The sequence below is a fragment of the Dermacentor albipictus genome, chromosome 1 (assembly GCF_038994185.2).
Source record: "Dermacentor albipictus isolate Rhodes 1998 colony chromosome 1, USDA_Dalb.pri_finalv2, whole genome shotgun sequence".
In the NCBI taxonomy this organism is placed as follows: Eukaryota; Metazoa; Arthropoda; class Arachnida; order Ixodida; family Ixodidae; genus Dermacentor; species Dermacentor albipictus.
This window is the reverse complement of record NC_091821.1, coordinates 124,461,578-124,482,749: the sequence shown is the minus strand read 5'-3', so window position 1 is coordinate 124,482,749 and position 21,172 is coordinate 124,461,578. Positions and strand designations below refer to the sequence as shown.

The following is a 21,172-nucleotide window of genomic DNA, read 5'->3' as shown; positions in this document are numbered from 1 at the left end:
GAGATAATACTATATATGGAATGTCATTCGGTCTTGTCTCGTAGATTTAAATATCGGTTTAAATAACCAAGAGTAGGTGCTCCCATACACAAACACACAGACACACACACACACACACACACACACGCGCGCACACAGAGATACGAGACATGCTCGCCCGCATTCACATTTACACTCGCCCACGCATGCACGCACGCAGTAACACACGCACTTGTGCGCACGCATATTGAAATAATGACACAAACACGCGCGCTCACGCGACTACACGTACACAGGCACGCGCGCTGAAGGTGTGCTCACCCATATACACTCGCTCCCCTTCCCTGTTGCGTCACAAAAACATGCACGTGCTGACTGAATGAAACTCGCTCTGCAATTACCGTTGAAAAGTCCAGCTGTAATTAATCGCCTTACGGTTTAAATTTCGCGCTTATTCAAGTCAGTGTGCTCTCTGCTGAGAGGGTGCAAAACCATTTGCTCCTGTCGATCGACATAGCCGCCCATCCCCGACCAAAACGCTTCTTTAAAGGTCCACCAATGTTCCGACTAAGTGCCACAAATGCATAAATACATATGTTGCTACAAAGGACTACCCTCTTAGTGCAGACAGTTGAATCTTGTTGATACTAGGCTACTATATAGAAGTAACATTGTTTAAAATTTTGCCCATTCATTTACGCACGTGCATCGCCATGAAGTTCCGCAGGATGTTGAAGGTGCAAAGTCCAGAATACCTGAGTATGTCCATGCTACAAGGCACGATAACATTTTTTTTAACCTAACACAAAGACATGCGCATGTTTGTTATTATGTTGTCCAAGAAATACAATCTAATATTAAAAGCCATGACATAACGAATACAATATTTGAAAAGCACTCCTGAAAAAAAACTGAAAACAAATCTTCAGTTTTGTGTTTCGGCCACCTGGTGGGAGACTGTCGAACTCAGTCCTACGTGGCGTTAAAAAGAGGTATCATGCCGCACGGTCTCAAAGCGCTGCCAGCGTGACGCCGAACGATAGGCGCGGGTGATTAAATGGCTCGTCCAGGGCTTCTAACGTTTCCGCAAGTGATACGCTCGGGTTTTTATAGATAACACGAGAACTGTCATGACTGTTTCAAAAATCGCTTTTGTGAACAGTGTTACCCCATGTGTAGAGAGGCCAGATAGACATCAATCGAAAGCAGAGCCTCCCCACTACATATGCTGCAGCGGCTTTTACGATATACGCCGTAGTTTTATCACATCTACCGTTTTTGTCTCCAAAATTCAGCACAAATTTTCGTCGTTTCCATAGGCTTCCATTGCTGAATATTTGCTGAATAGGCTTCCATTGCTGAATCTGGAAACAAAGTTCTTGCTTGCCACAGCGTGATCACTGCATTTGGCTCGTGTGGATTGTTTTCGAGAACATGTCTGTCATCTGACTTTTTCAATAATCGACCTGCAACTTTTGTTATTCGCGCAAAACCCGCTTGTTCCATTGAGAACGTGCTAGCTTCGTGCCTGGGTCGCTGGGGTGCTAGTTGGTACGTGTCCAGAAAAACTGGATATGCGTGGAAACAATAGTTTTCCAATATGGGCCTCTGCCTTTGCGACCCGAAAGAGCTTTGCGCGCGCGGCCTTTGCTCCACGCGAGAGCAACAATGTTATAGAATAGGGTTTAGCGCTCGCTCTTTTTGTTGTGCGCTTGAAGCACTTCGACGAGCGAAAACGGAACCTCCATAAAAAATAAGCTAATGCATAGCAAAATAATCGCTCTTTCAATACGTCATCATCATCAGCATCATCATCAGCCTGGTTACGCCCACTGCAGGGCAAAGGCCTCTCCCATAATTCTCCAACTACCCCGGTCATGTACTAATTGTGGCCATGTTGTCCCTCCAAACTTCCTAATCTCATCTGCCCACCTAACTTTCTGTCGCTCCCTGCTACGCTTCCCTTCCCTTGGAATCCAGTCCGTAACCCTTAATGACCATCGGTTATCTTCCCTCCTCATTACATGTCCTGCCCATGCCCATTTATTTTTCTTGATTTCAACTAAGATGTCTTTAACGCACGTTTGTTCCCTCACCCAATCTGCTCTTTTCTTATCCCTCAATGTTACACCTATCATTCTTCTTTCCATAGCTCGTTGCGTCGTCCTCAATTTAAGTACAACCCTTTTCGTAAGCCTCCAGGTTTCTGCCCCGTACGTGAGTACTGGTAAGACACAGCTGTTGTACACTTTTCTCTTGAGGGATAATGGCAACCTGCTGTTCATGATCTGAGAATGCCTGCCAAACGCACCCCAGCCCATTCTTATTCTGATTATTTCACTCTCATGATCCTGTCAGCAGTCACTATCTGTCCTAAGTAGATGTATTCCCTTACCACTTCCAGTGCCACGCTACCTATCATAAACTGCTGTTCCCTTCCGAGACTGTTAAACATTACTTTAGTTTTCTGCAGATTGATTTTTAGTCCCACCCTTCTGCTTTGCCTCTCCAGGTCAGTGAGCATGCATTGCAGTTGGTCCCCTGAGTTACTAAGCAAGGCAATATCATCAGCGAAGCGCAAGTTACTAAGGTATTCTCCATTTACTCTTATCCCCAATTCTTCCCAATCCAGGTCTCTGAATACCTCCTGTAAACACGCTGTGAATAGCATTGGAGAGATCGTATCTCCCTGCCTGACGCCGTTTGATAATGAACATGATAATAAAACGTGACGTGTTTGATAATAAAAACTTGTCTGAGTTCTACTGTACATTGTGTACACTAAGTTGTGTCATGTTAGGTTCTGAATTGAATACCGGCCTGTTGCTATAGCAATGGGATGCGTTTGTGTTGTGCCGGGTGGCCATCAAGTTTGGCTACCGATCTAATCAAAAACAATGATTTCTCGCTTGGCCGATGTTTTTTACATGAAATGAGTGCAGCGACAGCTCACGATATCGTTCATTTCTTTTGATGGTTGCAGGTTATCGAAGGCTGGGGTCGAATATGGTACAAGGCGAGACCAGTCGCTTCGATGGATGCCGGTATTTTCGTTGAAGCAAAACTTTTACGTCGAGTTGGAGTCGGAGTGCTATTTCCGTGAAATAGAGTCGCCGATGCAAACACTAAACTCTCCCTGCGTCTCGTGCAGGCGCAGTGGCGCTGACAGGGGTCGCAAAACCTTTGGGGCCCCTATTCTAAATCTCTCTAATTATTTTAGTGAGCCATCGTTCCTCAGCAGTCAGCTTGCTCGTAATTCCTTGGAAAGAGAAGCTCTGGAAAACGAGACGTAAGGGCAGCTCTGCGAGCAGCTCCTCCGATGTGCCCTATGAAAGTATCCTCGTTTGCAGGCCAAAAGCATTCGCTGACCTCCGTCCGTGTTGTTGTGCCTCATGAAGTATAAACAGCATTCGGAAGTAGGCGTCGTCGACTCAGGACGCGTGTGGGGGCGTAAGACAGCTAGCTCGCTTCTAGCCATTGCTGCCCGCGCCCAAATCGAGAACCAATTAATTTCTTCTTACCGCCATTCGCCAGATCTGTTTTTCTTAATGGGACCCACGGCGTACAACCAGAGCGTTTTCCACTGCGTAAACACGGTGCGACGTTAGTGACCCCAAGTACAAGCGCTGGTGAGACTAGCTGTCTTGTCTGTTGCACGCTTTTTCTAAGAGTTTGGAAGCAGTGACAGACGTTCAATTGAACAACCACGCAGGGGTGTTTTTTTCTTTAATTTTGTATTTATCTAACGTGCTGTGAGCAGCCCGTATGAGTGTGAGCTCGCCTAAAAACGCATTGCGTTTCCTTGTTCAACACTTACAGAAGTCATGACTGCTAGTTTGCGCTGCCAAAACTAGGTCGACCTTTTGAAGATAATTTCCTGTGAATGCGAGAGCTGACATTCACAAATGAATTTTTCTTTGGTTGCTTGATTCATTTGTCACAACGAGCACCTGTAAATTATATTTTACATATTAGACAACAATAGCTATTCTGCGGAAATGCACTTTGGCAACTAATCCATCATCGGTGAACTACCCAGCAGCGCTGCCCACGACTCCCCGCAAGTTGCCGCTCCTGCTATTCCCAAAGTTCCTGACACATGGAGAGCACCTCCTGGCGCGCCGCTACTCCGGTGGGATATATTTCGCCGGAGCCATCGCGGAGAAAGACATTCCACCAAAAGCGCGACGAGTTTTACACCGAAGCCTCACCTCATGCATTACGCTACTACCCGCGCAACCGGCCACGGCGGCCGCATTTCGATGGGGGCGAAATGCGAAAACACCCGTGTGCTTAGATTTAGGTGCACGTTAAAGAACCCCAGGTGGTCTAAATTTCCGGAGTCCTCCACTACGGCGTGCCTCATAATCAGAAAGTGGTTTTGGCACGTAAAACCCCAAATATTATTACCCGCGCAACCCTATTTTCCGACATGATGTAAGGCAAGGCCCCCCTCTCCAACTGCTACTAGGCACTGCGCTACACTCCACTGGTGGCGGCCAGCTACGGCGCTCTTGAAAGCCTACATTTTCGATAAAAATGTTATCTTTGGCGTCACATGCAAAGAAAAGGTTGTTTATTAGAAAACTCGGTCGCTCTTTCTAGCTTACGAGGCTCTTTATTCTAGAGCACCTTTATTCGCGCTCGCGATACGCCCTCCCTAGCAAATATTTGCGTTTTCGGTCGCAGTAGGTTCAATAACAAAGTACTGAAAGAAGTGCACATGGCATAAAACATGACAACGTTCACCCGAGCTCTGTATACGATGGTTTCTTACTGAATATATCAGATAAAAATGATTACTTGCATTGTCGAATGGCGTTGCCTTGTGTTTCTGTAAAATGCATGCGGTGTGCATGATTCTGTGGAAGAATGCCAAGCAGATGTGCCTGTAGAAAGCGCAATTCCAGATAAATTTTATGCTATCTTCGGCTGGTCGCTTCCATCCCCCGAAGCAGAGTCGGGCTGATCCGGCGTTCCCCGAGCTCAGAGGTAGAGGACGAGCGCGCAAGCCAAACGTGCGAGTCGCTCTCGGAGGAGGCAATGGCAGATGCTAAACCACGTGACTACTACCAACGTCCGATGTTTCGCTTATCGAAAGCTCCCGGCGCTGCCGGGAAAACCGGCGGACGCGCCGGCGGGACGAGCGTTCGTCGCTGTGGCCTAGGTTGCCTAGGTTACGGTGGGCCGTCGCCAACAGCAGCGACGCGGCTCTGCGATGACGTTTCAATTTCGACGACTGCTCCGATGACAGGGCTCGGAGCGCCTCAGAGCGCTCGAAGGTGGAGGAGAGCAATCGAGAAGAACCAGCCGAACGCAGGGCGGGCACCCTCTTTCAACCAGCCGAAGACAACGCCGCTCGTGAGAGCGCTCCAGAGCGCTCAGAAACGACCAGTCGAAGATGGCATTAGTATCATTCAGCCTTTCGTGCGCGTCAAGTGATTTGTCAGCAGAATCATTCTTCCGCTTCACCAAGTGGGCCGCTATCCTCCCGATTTTATCTCCGCCGCTTCTTTTGTGTTGAACCCGATGATAATACGCCAAGTGATAGCACACCTTTCGCAATGGCAGTATACTAACCCAGTACACTTATTTTGTGACGTAGCAGTACTGGCAACATGTGCGCATGAGCGATCGCTACACCGATGGAAACAAACTCGACGGAACAGCTTTCGCCGTCCTCCTCACTTTGACACGCTTGGCTGCGCTTCTGTGCTTCTGCTAGAGATCTCGAGCCCGTATCGTTTCCCAGTTCTTCTGCAGCCAGCAATGGGTAGGAACCTGGTTGCGAGGAGCTCGCACTGTGTGAGTCAGTTGTTTAATTATATGCTGACAGCGCCATATCATTTATTGATAGCTTGGTCCTACATTTACGTTCACTCGCATGATGCCACACAAAGTTAACTTTAGATCAGGCTTTACAATGTCCGCTCGTGGTGTACAGAAAAAAACTCTGCCTTAATCCATTGAAGACAGCCCTCGTGCTATTTGACAATACACGCACACTAATTATGTGTTCTATCATTCTTTTGCTAAACAAATACGGAGTTTTAGAATAGGGGCCCCGAAAATTTGCCGCCCTAGAGAGCTTCGTGGGCGTTAGTGTTGGGGCACATAGAAATGAAGAGTTTTAGAATAGGACTTTGCGCTTGGAGCGCCACTACGGTGTCAAAGAAAGCCTATTATAAATAATAAAATAAAATATACCATTTTATCATAAGAAGAGTAATTTTTACATTCGGGTTTCCGCACTTATTACAATTTTCAGGTGATTATACTACCAGCAAGCGCTTAGTTTCGAGTAACCAACTTTGCGTACCTTCACCAGCCAAGTTAAGCCGTGTGAGGCCTACGAGCCATGCAATCAACAGTCGAATTCCGAATCATCAGCGTCTAATGAATCAATCTTCATAACACATGCTAGTAGAGAGAAAATGATAACGGCAGTCACTTCTCCTAGCTTGCAAACTTCACGCGTTACCACGAATCGAGCTCAGTTTGGTGTTACGTTAGAGCCGTCGCTTCGATAGATACCGCCATGTTTGTTGGTTCAAAGCCTTTGGGGCGGCTTTTGGGGTTTCCGCTAAATCAGTGAAATAGCGTGCCCGACGCATGCAAAGCCCAAAAGCAGTTTGTGTCTCGCGCATGCGCAGAGGCTTCGACGCTATTTCTTTGGGGCTCCAGACGTTTGGGGCCCCTATTCTAAATCTCTCTAATATGTATACCGATATCCGATAATGTGAAATTTCCAGCCCTTATTTTTGATAAGCATTTAAAGTGTCGCTGTCCTGGCAATTCATTTACGCGATAGCTGCCATTTAGTATCCGTGTCATCAACAAGGCGGGTGCATTTCCTCTTTCCACTTCACCTTATTCGGTCGTTGACTCACGCGTACTTCGATAGTGGGGCGTCCGAATAGTGATTTTCGAGACCGAATTGAATATGAATTCAATACGAATCGAATAGTGCCAGAAACGAGTCAAATCTAACCAAATATTGAATACTTTCAAACAGTTTTCGAACAGTGAACAGCCGTTATCGTAGTTTATATAGAACGATGTTCAAATCCCCGTATTCTGAATGTTAGCAAGTTTCTGTCATTATATGGTACGTTCTGAAGCGTTCTTTATTAAAAGCACAAAGTGAGCATTAGAAGCAAAGTAGTAGTTTCTTCACATGCGCTAGGCTCTTCAAAGGGTCGCTGTACAGCCTGTAAAGCATGGCTACCCAAGTGACGTAGCCTGCTCCACTACCCAAGTTCTCATGTTTTATGTCTATGCCTACGGGAGGGAGAAGTTACCCCACTTTTTCTACAATTATATGGTTTTTGGGTGCAGCTGACGTTCTCAAATATTGACAAAGTATTCGAAAAATATTCTCATTTACGAATAGTGAATATCCTATTCGTTATTCCAAAGTTTAGTATATTCTCAGAGTCCAATTTGAGAACAGCTTAGTACACTTTAATCTTCATGAGTCAACACATATTTTACGCATTTAGAGCATCTTGAACACCTTCAAGCTCAAGAGAATGAAATCCAGGACCTTCAGTTCATGCCACTGCAATCACTAACGCCTCTAAGTCCCATTTCTTCTTAAGTTATTTCGTGAAAAAGTTTTGAATCATCGCATTTCTATGGGCTTGCTTTGTTTAGATAGCATCATCAATACAAACAATTCTAGGGGCGGAATTCGTAAAGTTTTTCGTTCGTAAGGTCTGTTTGCCACCGGCCAGGTGCCTTCGCTAATAGTATTTGCGGCATCACATTTGGCTGGCATGTATTCTTACGAACAGTTTTGCGTAAGAATTTCTTTGTGAATCGGGTCCCAGGTTACCTAGGCATCATAGGCTCATTTTATTCAAAAGCAGAAAAAGCGTACGGAAATTTACAGACAGTTTCGGTGGCATAGAGCTATATGAACCACTTTACTAAGAATTACTAAGTCATGTACGTTTTCTTGCTTTCAATTAAGCACAAGTTGAAAACCTATTTATTACGAAAGTTACTCTTCATAACTGCAAAACTGACGTTTTTTCACTTAATTTCTTTACGGCTGTTTTGACCTGTAGCAGAGATTACTGTGTACTTTCTGCATCGGCCACGTTTTCAGTTTGCGCAGGTAATTACTCAGCTATTGTTTAGAGACTGCAACCCACGCACGAAGAAAGGACATATTTGCTATGTATTCATGCCTTGTGTGATTGTTCTAAATTTGTGGATAAAATGTGACTCTCTTTGTTCCCGCTCACGAGCAGACTGGAAGCCTGACTGGCGATGATTGACACATATTTTGTCATATGAATGCTCTGGCAGACTGAGGTGCTTTGAAAATGTAGAATTTGTTAGCGCGCGGGCGTGAGCTCTGTTTTTATTGGGACGGAGTCTGAACCCGATCCCAGTCTGGCCTATATACTGTTGGTCGCAGACATTACAATTGCACATATAGCCCACATTAAGACTGTCACAATTTAGAGGTTACTTAATTTTCAACATAAAATCAGAGAAAGTAGCCTTAGTAATGCAGGTTCAAGCAGGCCGCAGGCGGTCACGCTCAGATTCTTGCAAACGAACTCCTACCCAAATCCGGCGTCCCTTAGCCGCATATATCCCAAGATTTATCCGAATTGTTCCTGCGTGGCCGGTGGTGAGGTTACTACTTTGCCTCACATGCTCTGGGAGTGTGGGTCGCTGGACCCGAAGTTCACCAAGGAAGAGTGGGACGCGCTCCTGCGAAGTCCCGTCTTTGAGGACCAAATCCTCGCCGCCCAGCGCGCCCGCGATCGGGCTGGCAAACTAGACCTGTCAGTCCCGCCGTGGAATTAGGCGGGTGCGCGTTTTATGGCGTTTTGCTGGATACAATAAAAGCTTATTCACTCACACTCACTCACACTCAAGTCATGTGCTTACAGACTTTGCAATGTTCTTTACCACACGCTGTGCAACCCGTTTCCGTGATTTGCTATGACGAGGATATCTCTCAGGTTCGTTTCCCGTCGATAGGCGACTTGGGGTGGTTCTGTGAAAATTGAAGACAATGTGTACTCTGCTGAGTAATATTAGAGTGCTTGGTTAGGATGTTGACGTGCGGTAGTGTAGACGAGCAAGTGAGGAGAAGGTTGATTTAATTTTTAGAACGGCTCCACTTTGAGCCTGACAAAACGTAATTTCCACCCGCCGTGGTTGCTCAGTGGCTATGGTGTTGGGCTGCTGAGCCCGAGGTCGTGGGATCAAATCCCGGCCATGGCGGCCGCAGTTCGATGGGGGCGAAATGCGAAAACATCCGTGTGCTTAGATTTAGGTGCACGTTAAAGAACCCCAGGTGGTCGAAATTTCCGGAGTCCTCCACTAAGGCGTGCCTCATAATCAGAAAGTTGTTTTGGCATGTAAAACCCCATAAATGAAAATTTAATTTGTGTCTAATGCTTGTGCTCGGCTTATAGCATCATCAACAATACTTTCTGGCCAGTCCTTCGCACACAAAGGCCGTTTTCAATTACATTGCGTGACTTTCGAAATCTATCGTGTCAGAAAAGATTCTGGGGTACCTGTGGGATTGTGAATGCGGGATAGCTGCCTTGGAATATATATAAGTATGCTGGATTACTAAATACACCGCCTTACAGTATATATATATATATATATATATATATATATATATATATATATATATATATATATATATACTGTAAGGAGGTGTATTTAGTAATCCAGCAGATAGCGTGAAGCGTAACCGATAAATTAGGTGACGCAGAGAAGGAACCGCTGGATGGCCAAGTGGCTCTTTCTCTTGCGAAGCACTGGCGATCCGGCTGGCTCAGTGGTTGCACTGCAGGCAATCAAATAGACGATCTGGCTGGCCTTGTCCGAATGCTCTTCTTTCTTGCAATCAGCCCCGGTGGGGTCATAGTGTCGCATTGTAAGCGGAGACGTGAGGAGATGACGTAAGGTCACGAACGTGGTGTCCCATTCAGGAAACCAGGAAGATAGGTCGTGGGCGCCACTTAAGAGTTGTGTCAGGGGTGATATAATCGAGGCAAAGTTGCGAACAAAGTGACTGAAGTAAGAAGAGAGACCGATGAAGGCGCGGAGTTCTTGGAGTGTCTTAGATTTTGGATACTCCGCGGCAGCCAGTAGTTTTGAGGGGTCGGGAGAGATTCGGTCTTGGGATACGACGTGACCTAGAATCATGAGCTAGCGCGCGGCGAACTGGCACTTCTTGAGGTTCAATTGCAGGCCTACGTTGGTCAAGGACGTCAACGCTTGCCTAAGGTGGAGAAGAGGCGTGTTGAAATCGGGACCGAACACAATGATATCGACGAGGTAGCATTAACACGTGCTCCATTTTAGACCGCACAAGATATTGTCCATCAGTCGTTCAAACGTTGCAGGCGCGTTGCGTAGTCCAAATGGCATCGTCTTAAATTTGTATAAACTGTCTGGAATAATGAATGCGGTTTTAGGGCGATCAACTGCTGACATTGGGAGCTGCCAGTAGCCTGAGCGTAAATCCAACGAATAGAATTCAGCGCCTAGCAAGCTGTCCAGTGCGCCGTCAATGCGTGGTAGAGGGTTCACGCCTTTTCGTATTATCTTATTAAGACGGCGATAGTCAACGCAGAACCGAATAGAACCATTTCTTTGTGACGAGAACCACCGGCGATGCCACGGACTATTGGAAGGTCGAATGGCGCCGCGCTGAAGCACGTCATCGATGTGCTCATTGATGATCTGACGCCCCTTGGCTGGGTACCCTTACAAAAAATGTTGGAAATCCACTGATTTTCCATCGATATATTATTGTACCATCAACAGAAAAATCGTGGAAATTCCATTGGCATTTCATGGAGGATTTGTTGAGAGATCATGGAAAAGTGGCCACCGTGAATCCATTGTATTTCCATGGGAGTATTATGGTGTGGTATTTCCATGGGGTTTCCATGGTATTTTTATTGTGTTGTTTTTTCATGGGATCTTCATTGGATTTTCATTGTACTGTTCTTCCACTGGGTTGTCATTGTATTGTGCAGTATCTTCATGAAGTTGTCATTGCATTTAGTCCTCAATGCAATGACTTCATGTAAGATGCTTACTGAGGCTGAATATGAGGTGCACCCAGCAGTAACAAACAAGAAGGCATATAAAAAGGCATGGTCTTACTTCATTTTATTTATCACGAAAGCAAGGATAGGCTCTTCTTGATGTATGGAACACTGGCTCCCGGAAACTGAGCAGGTGTATCCTGGAAACATATGAGTAAATGAAACAATGTGCAGCTCTGGCAAATTAAATTAGCAGGCTATAGTGATTATTTAAGCAACAAAACTAAGAAATAAATATCTGCTAGAAGCTTTCATGTTTAATCCATGTACTACTGATGTTCTGTATAAGGAGCTATAATAACAGTATAAGGAGTCATGGTAAATGTGGCAAGAGCTTTGTAGGAGCTGCTAGACAAAAAGTATACAAGTGAGCTTCTATGCAGTTTAAACTAGCTTTATGCTTGAATTATCTGCCTGAAAAATCCTGCAATATTTTTGTTTTATCGTTGATTAAATGTTATTACAAATAGCATTATGCTTTAAATTATCTGATGGTCACTATGGCAATGAAAAGCTTGAACATAGCATATGAAAACATTGCAACTGGAATTCACTACTTTCTGTCACACTTTAATTGGTTTAAGAGAAAACATTCAGCATTCTTAAAGTAGGTGCAGCCTGCTGGTTACACATCACAGCAGTGGTGGTCAGACATGCGGCAAATGAACTAAATTAGCTCCATGCTCAACGTGACTGTCACACGAATGTGTGGGGCTCTTCCTCTCTGCATTCACTAAGTTCCTGCTAGAGTGAACCTTTCATGCAACATATATATTTGACACTTTATAATAACAATAAGCGCTAAGTTAACCCAAGAAGTCCTGAAAAATAGTGCAGGCTTTCCTTAGTAAAGAAACAAAGCTACAAGATAGCTAGCACATAGCAAATCGCCGAGCATATATTAAAATGTGCCATCACAAATAGCTGGTGCAGAAGTCAACCTAGGAATATATGTGTGCTATCTGGCCAGCTATGATCTTGAAGCAGCACACTTACATCTGACACGTACACTTAGAAAGGGCGTACACAGGCGCCGGAGTGCAACTACTGCTTTATTGCTCAAAGACCCATCTTCTGTAGTGCCTCTTGTGAAGCGTACATGCCCTGATGGCAGTGTGGTATGGCGAGAGCCAGAATAAAATGCATAAAAAACACAAATAAAGATGAAATTTTTGGATTTCCACTCTATGAATAACCAAAGTCCAAGATAACAGCGTGCTTCTTCAGAGAATGATACCGAGGGGCAACTGATACACCTATCTTTCCACTTGTCAATTTCTATTGCTTCAAGAATTTCCCGTTTGTTTTTTGTGTTCTCTGCGCACAACTTCCATATCTTTCAATATGGTTTGCAGCCACAATCCTTGCAATGAAACGCTAAATGATCTGAATCTTTAGCCATGTAGTGATAATTGTGCTCAGTTAGCCTCATATTCAAGGACCTGCCCGTCTGCCCAATGTATACCTTGTTACAGGACAGAGGGATCTTATAAACCACTCTCTCTGAACAATTCACATGGGGCTTTCAGTGATTGATTGCACAGGCACTTGTTCCTTTTTTTTGCGCCATTCACCTTTTTGCATACGCTCGACAATCACAGAGGCGCGCAAAGCACCACATCAATGCAAGCCCTGCGACCTATCTTTAGCAGATTTGGGAAATTGTGTGTACATAAGGCATGACCAGCTTGTAATGCCTTGTGTCTGTGCGTGGATCTGCTCACTATTTCTGTCTTCTTTAGTAAGCATTCTGCAACTGATATCAAGAGCTTCGATGAATACCCAGAGCTCTTGAGGCAGGTTACCTGGTTTGTTAAGCTTGTTTCACATTTGTGATGACATGTTTTTTGCAGTGTGTTAAGAAAGCAAGAGCGGACAGTCACCCTTTTCACAAGCTTTGAATCGGCCGAGTGGTAGGGAAAGACAGTTTTGTTGCTCTTTGGCTCATAAGACCAACAGATTTGATCGGAGGATACATATGCACCAAGGTCTAAAAACCTAATAAAACCGCTGATAGGTAGCTTATGTGTTAGTAACAATGACCTGAGGCGTTTATAAAACACTGCATTGGTGTGTATGTTGGTCTTATGAACCAAGGAGCAACAAATCTGTCCTTCCCTACCAATCGGCACATTCAAAGCTTGTGAAGAGGGCAATTGCCACCAACACCCCCAATCCCCAACCCCTTGAGCGATGGGAGACCTTGTTATCCAGCCCCGCCCTACCGATTCAGCTCGCACTGACGGACAGGGGCCAGGAGCTGCTGGAAACATATGGGTCCCGTAACTAGGGAACCACCCCGTCTGGTGCCTGCGTGCACCACCGATTTATTTCGGGCCCAGCAAATGTTGCTTCATCATCACATCATCCACTCTTGCTTTCTTAACGCATTGCAAAAATCATGACATCACAAATGTGAAACCTGCTTCACAAACAAGGTAACCTGCCTCAGGAGCTCTAGGTATCCATCGAAGCTCTTGATATGTTTCAGGTTACTAAACACAAAAAAGTGACCGGATCCACTCGCAGTCACAAGGACTGTCAAGGCAACGCAGTCATACCTTATGTACACACAATTTCCCACAATCTGCAAAAGATAGGTCAAAGGGCCGGCGTTTATGTAGTGTTTTCCGCACCTGTGCGGTTGTCCAGCCTGTGCAAAAAGGTGAATGGCACAAAAAAAAGAACAAGTCCCTGTGTAATCAACCATCGAAAGCCCTACGTCAATTGTGCAGACGGAGTGTTTTATAGTCCTGTAACAAGGCATACACTTGGCAGACATGCAGGTGCTTGAATATACAAGGCTAAATGAACACATTTATCACTGCACAGCTAAAGATACATGTCATTTAGCCTTTCATTGCAAGGATTGGGGCTGCAAACCCGTCCTGAAAGATACGGAAGTTTTGCGCAGGAAACACAACAAACATAGCTACAGAAACTGACAAATGGAAAGATAGGTCTATCAGTTGCCCCTTTGTATCATTCTCTGAAAAGGCGTGCCGCTATTTAGACTTTGATTATTCAGAGTGGGAATCCGAAAATGTCACCTATATTTGTGTTTTACTCTCGCTCTTGTCACACCTCACTGCCATCAGAGCATGTGTGCTTCTCAAGTGGCACTACAAAAGACCAGTCGTTCTTAAACAATAATGCAGAATGTGCAGTCCAGCGCCTGCGTATGTCCTTTCTATGTGATGCGTATGTGTCAGATGCAAGTGTGCTGCTTCAATATGATGGCTCACCAACTAGCCCATCAGTATCTTTTAAGCAGCTGTGATCAATCCATAGCTCAACCAATCATTTCTTTTATCGGGCCTCTAAAATTTGTGCATAACTTCGTGGCCATAATGCAAATAATGAAAGAAGGGAACTATTTGTTTTTTTTACATGAAATATTAGGAACACTTACTATACTTCATCCAGTTGCTAACAGTACAGTTTGTATAAATAGCCTTTCTTCAACTTATATGCATGTTCTGATTTCATTATTTAAGACTAAATGACTACTAAAATAGCGTACACACCTATCGGTCTCCACGCATACGGTGTCGAGGGCCTCCTCCTGAACCGTCTGGCCACGTAGGCAGCTCTTGCCTACAAACAGTGGCTTGCCGTGGAGCCCACCATCAGTAAAGACGTGGTGCAAAAGTGCCCTGACGAATTTTCCACGGCCACTGATAATGTCACAGGCCTGGCTCAGCTGATCGAGGATGTTCTTATCGGCGTCCCGCCACCAATGTCAACCTGTACACAGAAAATTAAGCGACACTTTAAAAGCTCACTTTTGATCACACAGAGCATAAAGGTGAACAATTTATCATCAAATGGACAAGCCATAAATGACAGCAGAAGAAAAACAAGTGTCTTGCAGCATCGTTGCATGGTTTGCATTGCAGGGGCATTTCTTTGACAGTTACTTGCAGTTACTGACACTGCAGCACATGTGCACGTGTGCGAACAAATATAAGTTGTTCAGAGGTGGACTTAGTAGCTGCCGGCTGGTTGCCCACAGATACACAAGCTGTCGTCAGTGAGTGTGATCTCGTACGCGATCAGTGTTAATGATTTCTAAATAGCATACAGCACCAGTAACTTTCCTGCAACGGCTTGCTACCTGCCACCATGCTGGCCAGATATAAATTTTAGTCATATATAGTCACACATTGCAAGATCAACTGCAAATCTTTAAATGATCCATACAGATCCCTTTCGCTATCTGAAGTGATTCCAGGGGCCAGAAGTTGGGAAACACTGATTTAATCTTGCTTTGTTCACGGAATCACTTCAAATGCACTATACTGCCAAAAAAGAAAGTAAAAGAAAGAAGGGAGAACAACTGGCAGCACACAATAAGCGTACCTCTGTGCAAGCAATTACTGGTTCTTCTGGCTTGTTCTCGATGTTGTTGAGGATTTTTCGTAGCCTCTTCACTCTCTTGCCAGCTTCTGCATAATGAGAAAGCAATACAACCACTGAATAAAAGTAATATGTACTTTAACCATTTCAGCGATAAAGCACCAAATGCTACTTCTTTATGCAGCGAAATATCTCACACTTAATAATGAATTTTGCGACACTTTGGTTCTTTTTGTGCATCAGTCACTGATGCGTGATTTGGCGAGCCTGGCATTTAACATGAGTCGGATGCATGACACTTCGTGATAGTCGAGTGAAGCCGAGAAGCCTTCCGTTAAAGTGTTGCAGGTCTTCACACATGCTGCACAGATAGTTTTGAATTCAAGAATAGGCATGTTTATCCACAAAATTATTTAAAAAAATTAATGGGTATTTCTTTCAAGCAGCAAAAGGGAACAAATCAGTATGATCAATACATCTAAGTTTTTTTAAATATGCTTCAGTATTCAATATTCCTCATAAATTCTAGTACGGACTGAATACTACCAGACCCATACACTGCTGCAGTGTGCTTTTTTGTCCCGAGTCATGGAGTTCCATACATAAACTGGCTAGAGGGCCTCGACACCTGTACTTCCATAAATATTACAGGGCGTGTACACAGGAACGTTTGATGTGGAAGGGCATGTTCAACTGGTTCTTGTTATGTTAGCACTGTTTATTCGGTGTGGCAAAGTACATTTGCACATGCAGGGAAGGGCCTTAAAGATCCTTTTTTATATTCACAGAAACCATTAAACAGATGGTGTAAGATTGTTGCCTGCTGTTGATGTGTCACGCAAGTTTGCACTAGTATCAGACACAATGTGCCCTGCACTCTTCTCCTGATGCTGTGGATGCCACTATTTAAAGTATTTTATAAATGCAGTATTACATATCAGCTACACAGTGAAATGCCATCAATAACAAAAAATGTATATAAGTGCTTGATGCTTATGTAACCAAGTGTTTCTTGCTACCAGCTACTGTGTTAGCAATGTATTTTATTTATGTGACTGAATGAATTAGTTGAATATTTTTATTGTTCACTGCATATGTTTTAGGTATACTGAAATAGCAAGAACCGAACTCTTTTACCAACAGTTTTTCACAGGGCGGTCAAGAGAAAAACATTTCAAAAGAAAGTGTCTGATATTACATCTTTATGACAAGGCACTTTTCTGTGCGAACATAAAAGTAGGAATTTGGGTCAGTCCTCTGAAGGGAAAAATAACCCAGATTTGGTCTAAAGGTTGCATCTTTTCTCTCGTATTCAGACGCTTGCATGCTTTCATAACTTTTTTTCTTTCTTTTTTGCAAGAAGGCATATATTTATAGTAACGCCGGATTAACAAGTCTTAATACACTACAGGTTTGAGTAAAATCTTGTTCTTTAAGATATCCAGAGCACACAAATAATTTCACAGAAATAATTTTGCAACATGAAAAAGATACCCAGGGCTGAGAGAGAAACTGGTGGCGTCAATCACATGCGCTTTAGGCATTTTCTTTTTCTACTTTTTTACAACACGGTAGCATTCGATTCGCTAACGATCAACCAGCCTGTTTTATAGGACGATCCTCGTTTATTAGACATGACACGATATCGGCCACGACATTTCTGCATGATTATTTGATGACAATACAAGGAAAAGACGGTCCGCCAATTCGATTTTCATATAAACGGCTGTGCATGGGTCCTGCTGCAACGGTAATACTTAAAACAGGGTCAAGCAAGTTAAACATTCAAATTCTGTGATTTTACTATCCAAAGCCACGATCTCACTACAAGGTACGCCGCAGTGTATAACTGAATTAAATTTGACCACGACCCCGATCTTTAACAAGCACCCATATCCAAGCACGAGCGTTTTTTGCATTTCGCCCCATCGAAATCCGGCTGCCGCAGCCGGAGTTGCACCTGCGGCCTCAAGGCCAGTGGTGCAACACTAAGCTACCGCAAAGGGTGGGGACGAGCATGACAACACAGGAACAGGCGCCCTTGTTTTAAGTGGTTTCGTGCATTTCAGTTCGCGATAAACTTGGCTACCGTGTAGTACAGACGAATAGGCCAGGCTGCTAAATACACAGCTTAAACAGACATGACCCCACCTCGGCGCTTGATGGACCGAATGAGCATGCAACACGCTACACATGCACCCGGGACCGGCCCGGCACGAAATGTTTTGAAACACCGACGCCGTGCACCACGCGTGAATCAGACATACAGCTCGGAGTGGTTGACTCACACAGCACGAGCGCCACAGGCGCAAGTCTGCCCGACGTACACCTAGAGACAAAAAAAGCGCCCCGCGACTTCTACGACACCAGTCAGAACGTTGCCGATCAGTTATACAGACAAGAAACGTGCTTACCGTCGGGTCAGCCGGCGCTCCATTCTTCATGCACGCTTCCACGCAGGCCAGTCGGTGGCATACCTCCGCGTCAGCCAGTGGACGGACGGGCACATTCAGCTTTTCGTCTCCCAACGCTCTTGGCAAAAATGTCTCTTGTCGCGCAACAGCAGATCACAACGCACACGCATGCTTACAGCTCACGACGCACACAACGCGCACACGGAGACCACGCAAAAAAGCAAAATGGCGACGAAAACAAATGCCAAACAGCCAAACACGCAAAAAAAGAAACAAATTTCAATGTTGCTTGTTAACTTTTGTACATTTCGCTAAGTTTGGTAAAAAACTTTCAAAAATATTTCGTTCGGGAAGAACTCCTATATTTTTTTTGCAAAGCTGTCAGTTATACACAAAGTGTAATAAAATAAATTATGTTGCTGCGCAAATCGCAATTATCTGCGTTGAAACAATGATTCAGTATCGATGGCAATGTTGAAGCATAGCCTCCGAGATTTCCTCCGTGACGACACATCGTCTCGATCTCGAAGGCAACAAATCCATCAAGTTGTCACGAAGCGAGTAGTCGCAAATGGTGGCGATTCACCACTGGTTTGGCTCATTCCCTAAGTGCTCGTTGTTGCAGCCGCGCGAATGCAGTGGCAAAGCTGTGCTGCTTAACCAATGCGCTGAAGGTTACCTTACGCGGCAACGATGGCGCGAGAAGTGAACGGCATCAATCGACAAATGTTTTCTGCTGACGACGGGCAGGTCGCGCTTGCTGATGCGAACATGAGTCTGTATGAGTCGCGTCTCGGTCGCTATATATAGATCTAAAACCTGAATAAATCAAGCAGACTAAGAGACTATTTGTCTCCGCCCTGTTTCAAAGGTTTTTGGTGCCGATCATCATCATCATCATCATCATCATCATCATCATCAATGCAGTTGGTCGCGTGACCTCTGCCAATCGGCGTGTGGGCGCGCTTACACTGAACTTTGTTGCATATTTTGCCGTAATGTAATAGTGTAAATTTACGCGAGGTCGCCTTTCCGCAGGCTCTGTATTGTTGTGGTAGCTTGTGATGCCACGTAATATAAATTTTGGTAAGGTCCAGTAGGATCCGTACATCGACGTACCGATAGGCTCGAAACAAAAGTTCAAGAACCGGTTACCTCTCAGTATTCTGGATGCTTCTGCATGCATTGAGGAAGACATGAAGCTACGCCGACGACAAAGGCGCTCTTTGTCCAGCCAGTTTCGATTTCAAGGAGCCTGCCAAGGGGAACTAATTGTTCGCGAAGCTCCCACATGAAATCCACTATTCAAAATTTGATCATTGGGATAGGTAGTGTCGAGCACGGGCACCAAAGTACTCATTTGCTGTAGCCACCTATTGCTGATAATTAGAAAGTTAATTAGCGTAACTTTGCTAATTACGTACGTAAGTGCGGTAATTGCTCTGTATCTAGGGGCCGCCAATCTGTGCAGTCGTATGGTAAACATAACATTACCGTGATTTATATTTTGCAAGTTTAAAAATTTGGTGCAATGAAAAAGAAAAAGTACCCTGTATATTGCCCAGTGGGATGAACCTCTTCTTTCCTTGGTAGTACAATGTTCAAGCTTTACACTGAATCACCTACACTCAATCTTTTTCATGTCTTCCATTGCAGTTATAGCGCACATTGCAATATCCACAATGATTAAAATAAGTTGAACCTATCTGGAGATTGTGCATTTGGCGCTGCAGCGGCTCAATACAGCATTATTTTGCATTAATAACGCAGTGCATTATTTTGCAGTGGCCTTTATTCTGCACTTGAACGTACAACTGCCTGTGCAACAAATTTTTTAATAATGATTGGTTGAAGCTCTGGCCAGCTTAATAACGCCATTTCATGTTGTAGCCTAAACTAAGGAACCTAAACTAATGTTTATTGTTTCGTGTAAATTGTATGTCGCCTGTTTAACTCGGTCCAGTTGTTGGCATTACACAATAGAAATTGAACAATATTTCATCAATAAAAAAATTATTGTGTAGTTGTCAATAAAAATTTTCTTGAACTATCATGGTGCTGGCTCAATGAATGTTGTAATTTTGTGGAGTTTCTATGGAATCAATGATAGTACAGCAGATCAACAATGGAAATTCAACAACCATTTTTGTAAGGGTACGGTACGGGCACTGCCGCAATGGCGTGTTGAAGCCAGTGTCGATGTGATGACTGGCGGTTGATGTGCGGCCCAGAGTAGGCTGAGCGACGTCAAAAGAAGAACGAAACTGGGCAAGCAGGTGAAGAAGCTGGGAGCGTTGCTCGGAAGTAAGATCATCGGCAAGGAAAGAGCGAACACGTCAGATGATGGTGGAGCAGGAGTGAAAAGTTCACAAAAGTCAGTGAGCTCTGCGTCCGAAGCATCCGGCACGTCGATAATAATCATGTCATCAAGCGGCTGAGCACAGCAAAGTGCTTGGCCGCAGGGAGCCATCAGTGATGGAGGAAGCTAATTGCAGACAACTGTGGAGCTGAGACCAGCGGAGATGTCAAGCGTGGCGCAAGGGAGGGGAATATCTTTGCGGGTTATGAAGAGTTCCGAAGGAGTGAAGAGGACAGAGCCTTCAGAGACAGCGGCGCCGAAAACGGTAACAAGGGCAGACGAGTACGGCGGTATTGCGATGTTTTCCCGAAGGACTAGCTTAGCGGGAAGAGAAGTGGCGCCGGCGAGGGGCACATCACACAGAGGCGATAGTTTGACTTCTGCAAGTGCGCAGTTGACCACGGTGTTATTTTGCGATAGAAAGTCCCATCCAAGTATAACGTCGTGAGAACAGGACGGCAGAACCATAAACTCGACAATGTAGAGAACGCTCTGAATAACAACTCTTGCTGTACATGCTTCTGAAGGCTGAACTGGCTGAGCGCTTGCTGTGCGGAGGGAAAACCCAGTAAGGGGTGTCATAACTTTTCGTAGAGCGCGAGAGAGGTGTTCGTTTACCTCAGACACGGCTCCTCCAGTATCAATTAGTGCAACGGTAGGTACGCAATCAGCAGTAAGGTTGACAACGTTCGAAGGTGACAACGGAGGACTTGTTAAGATCGAAGGCGACGTAGTTCCTGCCTGCTGAACTGCGGCGCTTAGTTTTCCTCTTGCGTGGGTAAAGGACGCCGACGCATGGGAGACAACGAGCGGCGATGCGGGGAAGATGAACGGCGTGCAAGCAACGGGCGCTCGGCTGGTGGCCTGCTCGACTGCTGACTAAAATAAGCGTCGTGGAAAGGTTGCGCGTCGGCGTAGGAACAAAGCTATTAGAGTGCAGCATGCGGCGGCAGCACCAT

The 21,172-nt window shown here is 44.9% G+C and overlaps 2 long non-coding RNA genes across 2 annotated transcripts in view; one reads left to right on the top strand and one right to left on the bottom strand.

Moving 5' to 3' along the window:
* The window catches only part of LOC135904837 (uncharacterized), a 91,978-nt gene that overhangs the window by 33,731 nt on the left and 37,075 nt on the right, over positions 1-21,172 (top strand). The window contains exon 2 of the long non-coding RNA XR_010565226.1: positions 2,963-3,023. This is a non-coding gene — a long non-coding RNA (uncharacterized lncRNA). The remainder of the gene's footprint in view (positions 1-2,962; positions 3,024-21,172) is intronic.
* Positions 11,128-18,088, bottom strand: LOC135904836 (uncharacterized). Its single transcript, XR_010565225.2, has 4 exons — positions 17,855-18,088; positions 15,444-15,529; positions 14,609-14,828; positions 11,128-11,221 (listed from the first exon to the last, which is right to left on the bottom strand). It is a non-coding gene; the product is annotated as an uncharacterized lncRNA (long non-coding RNA).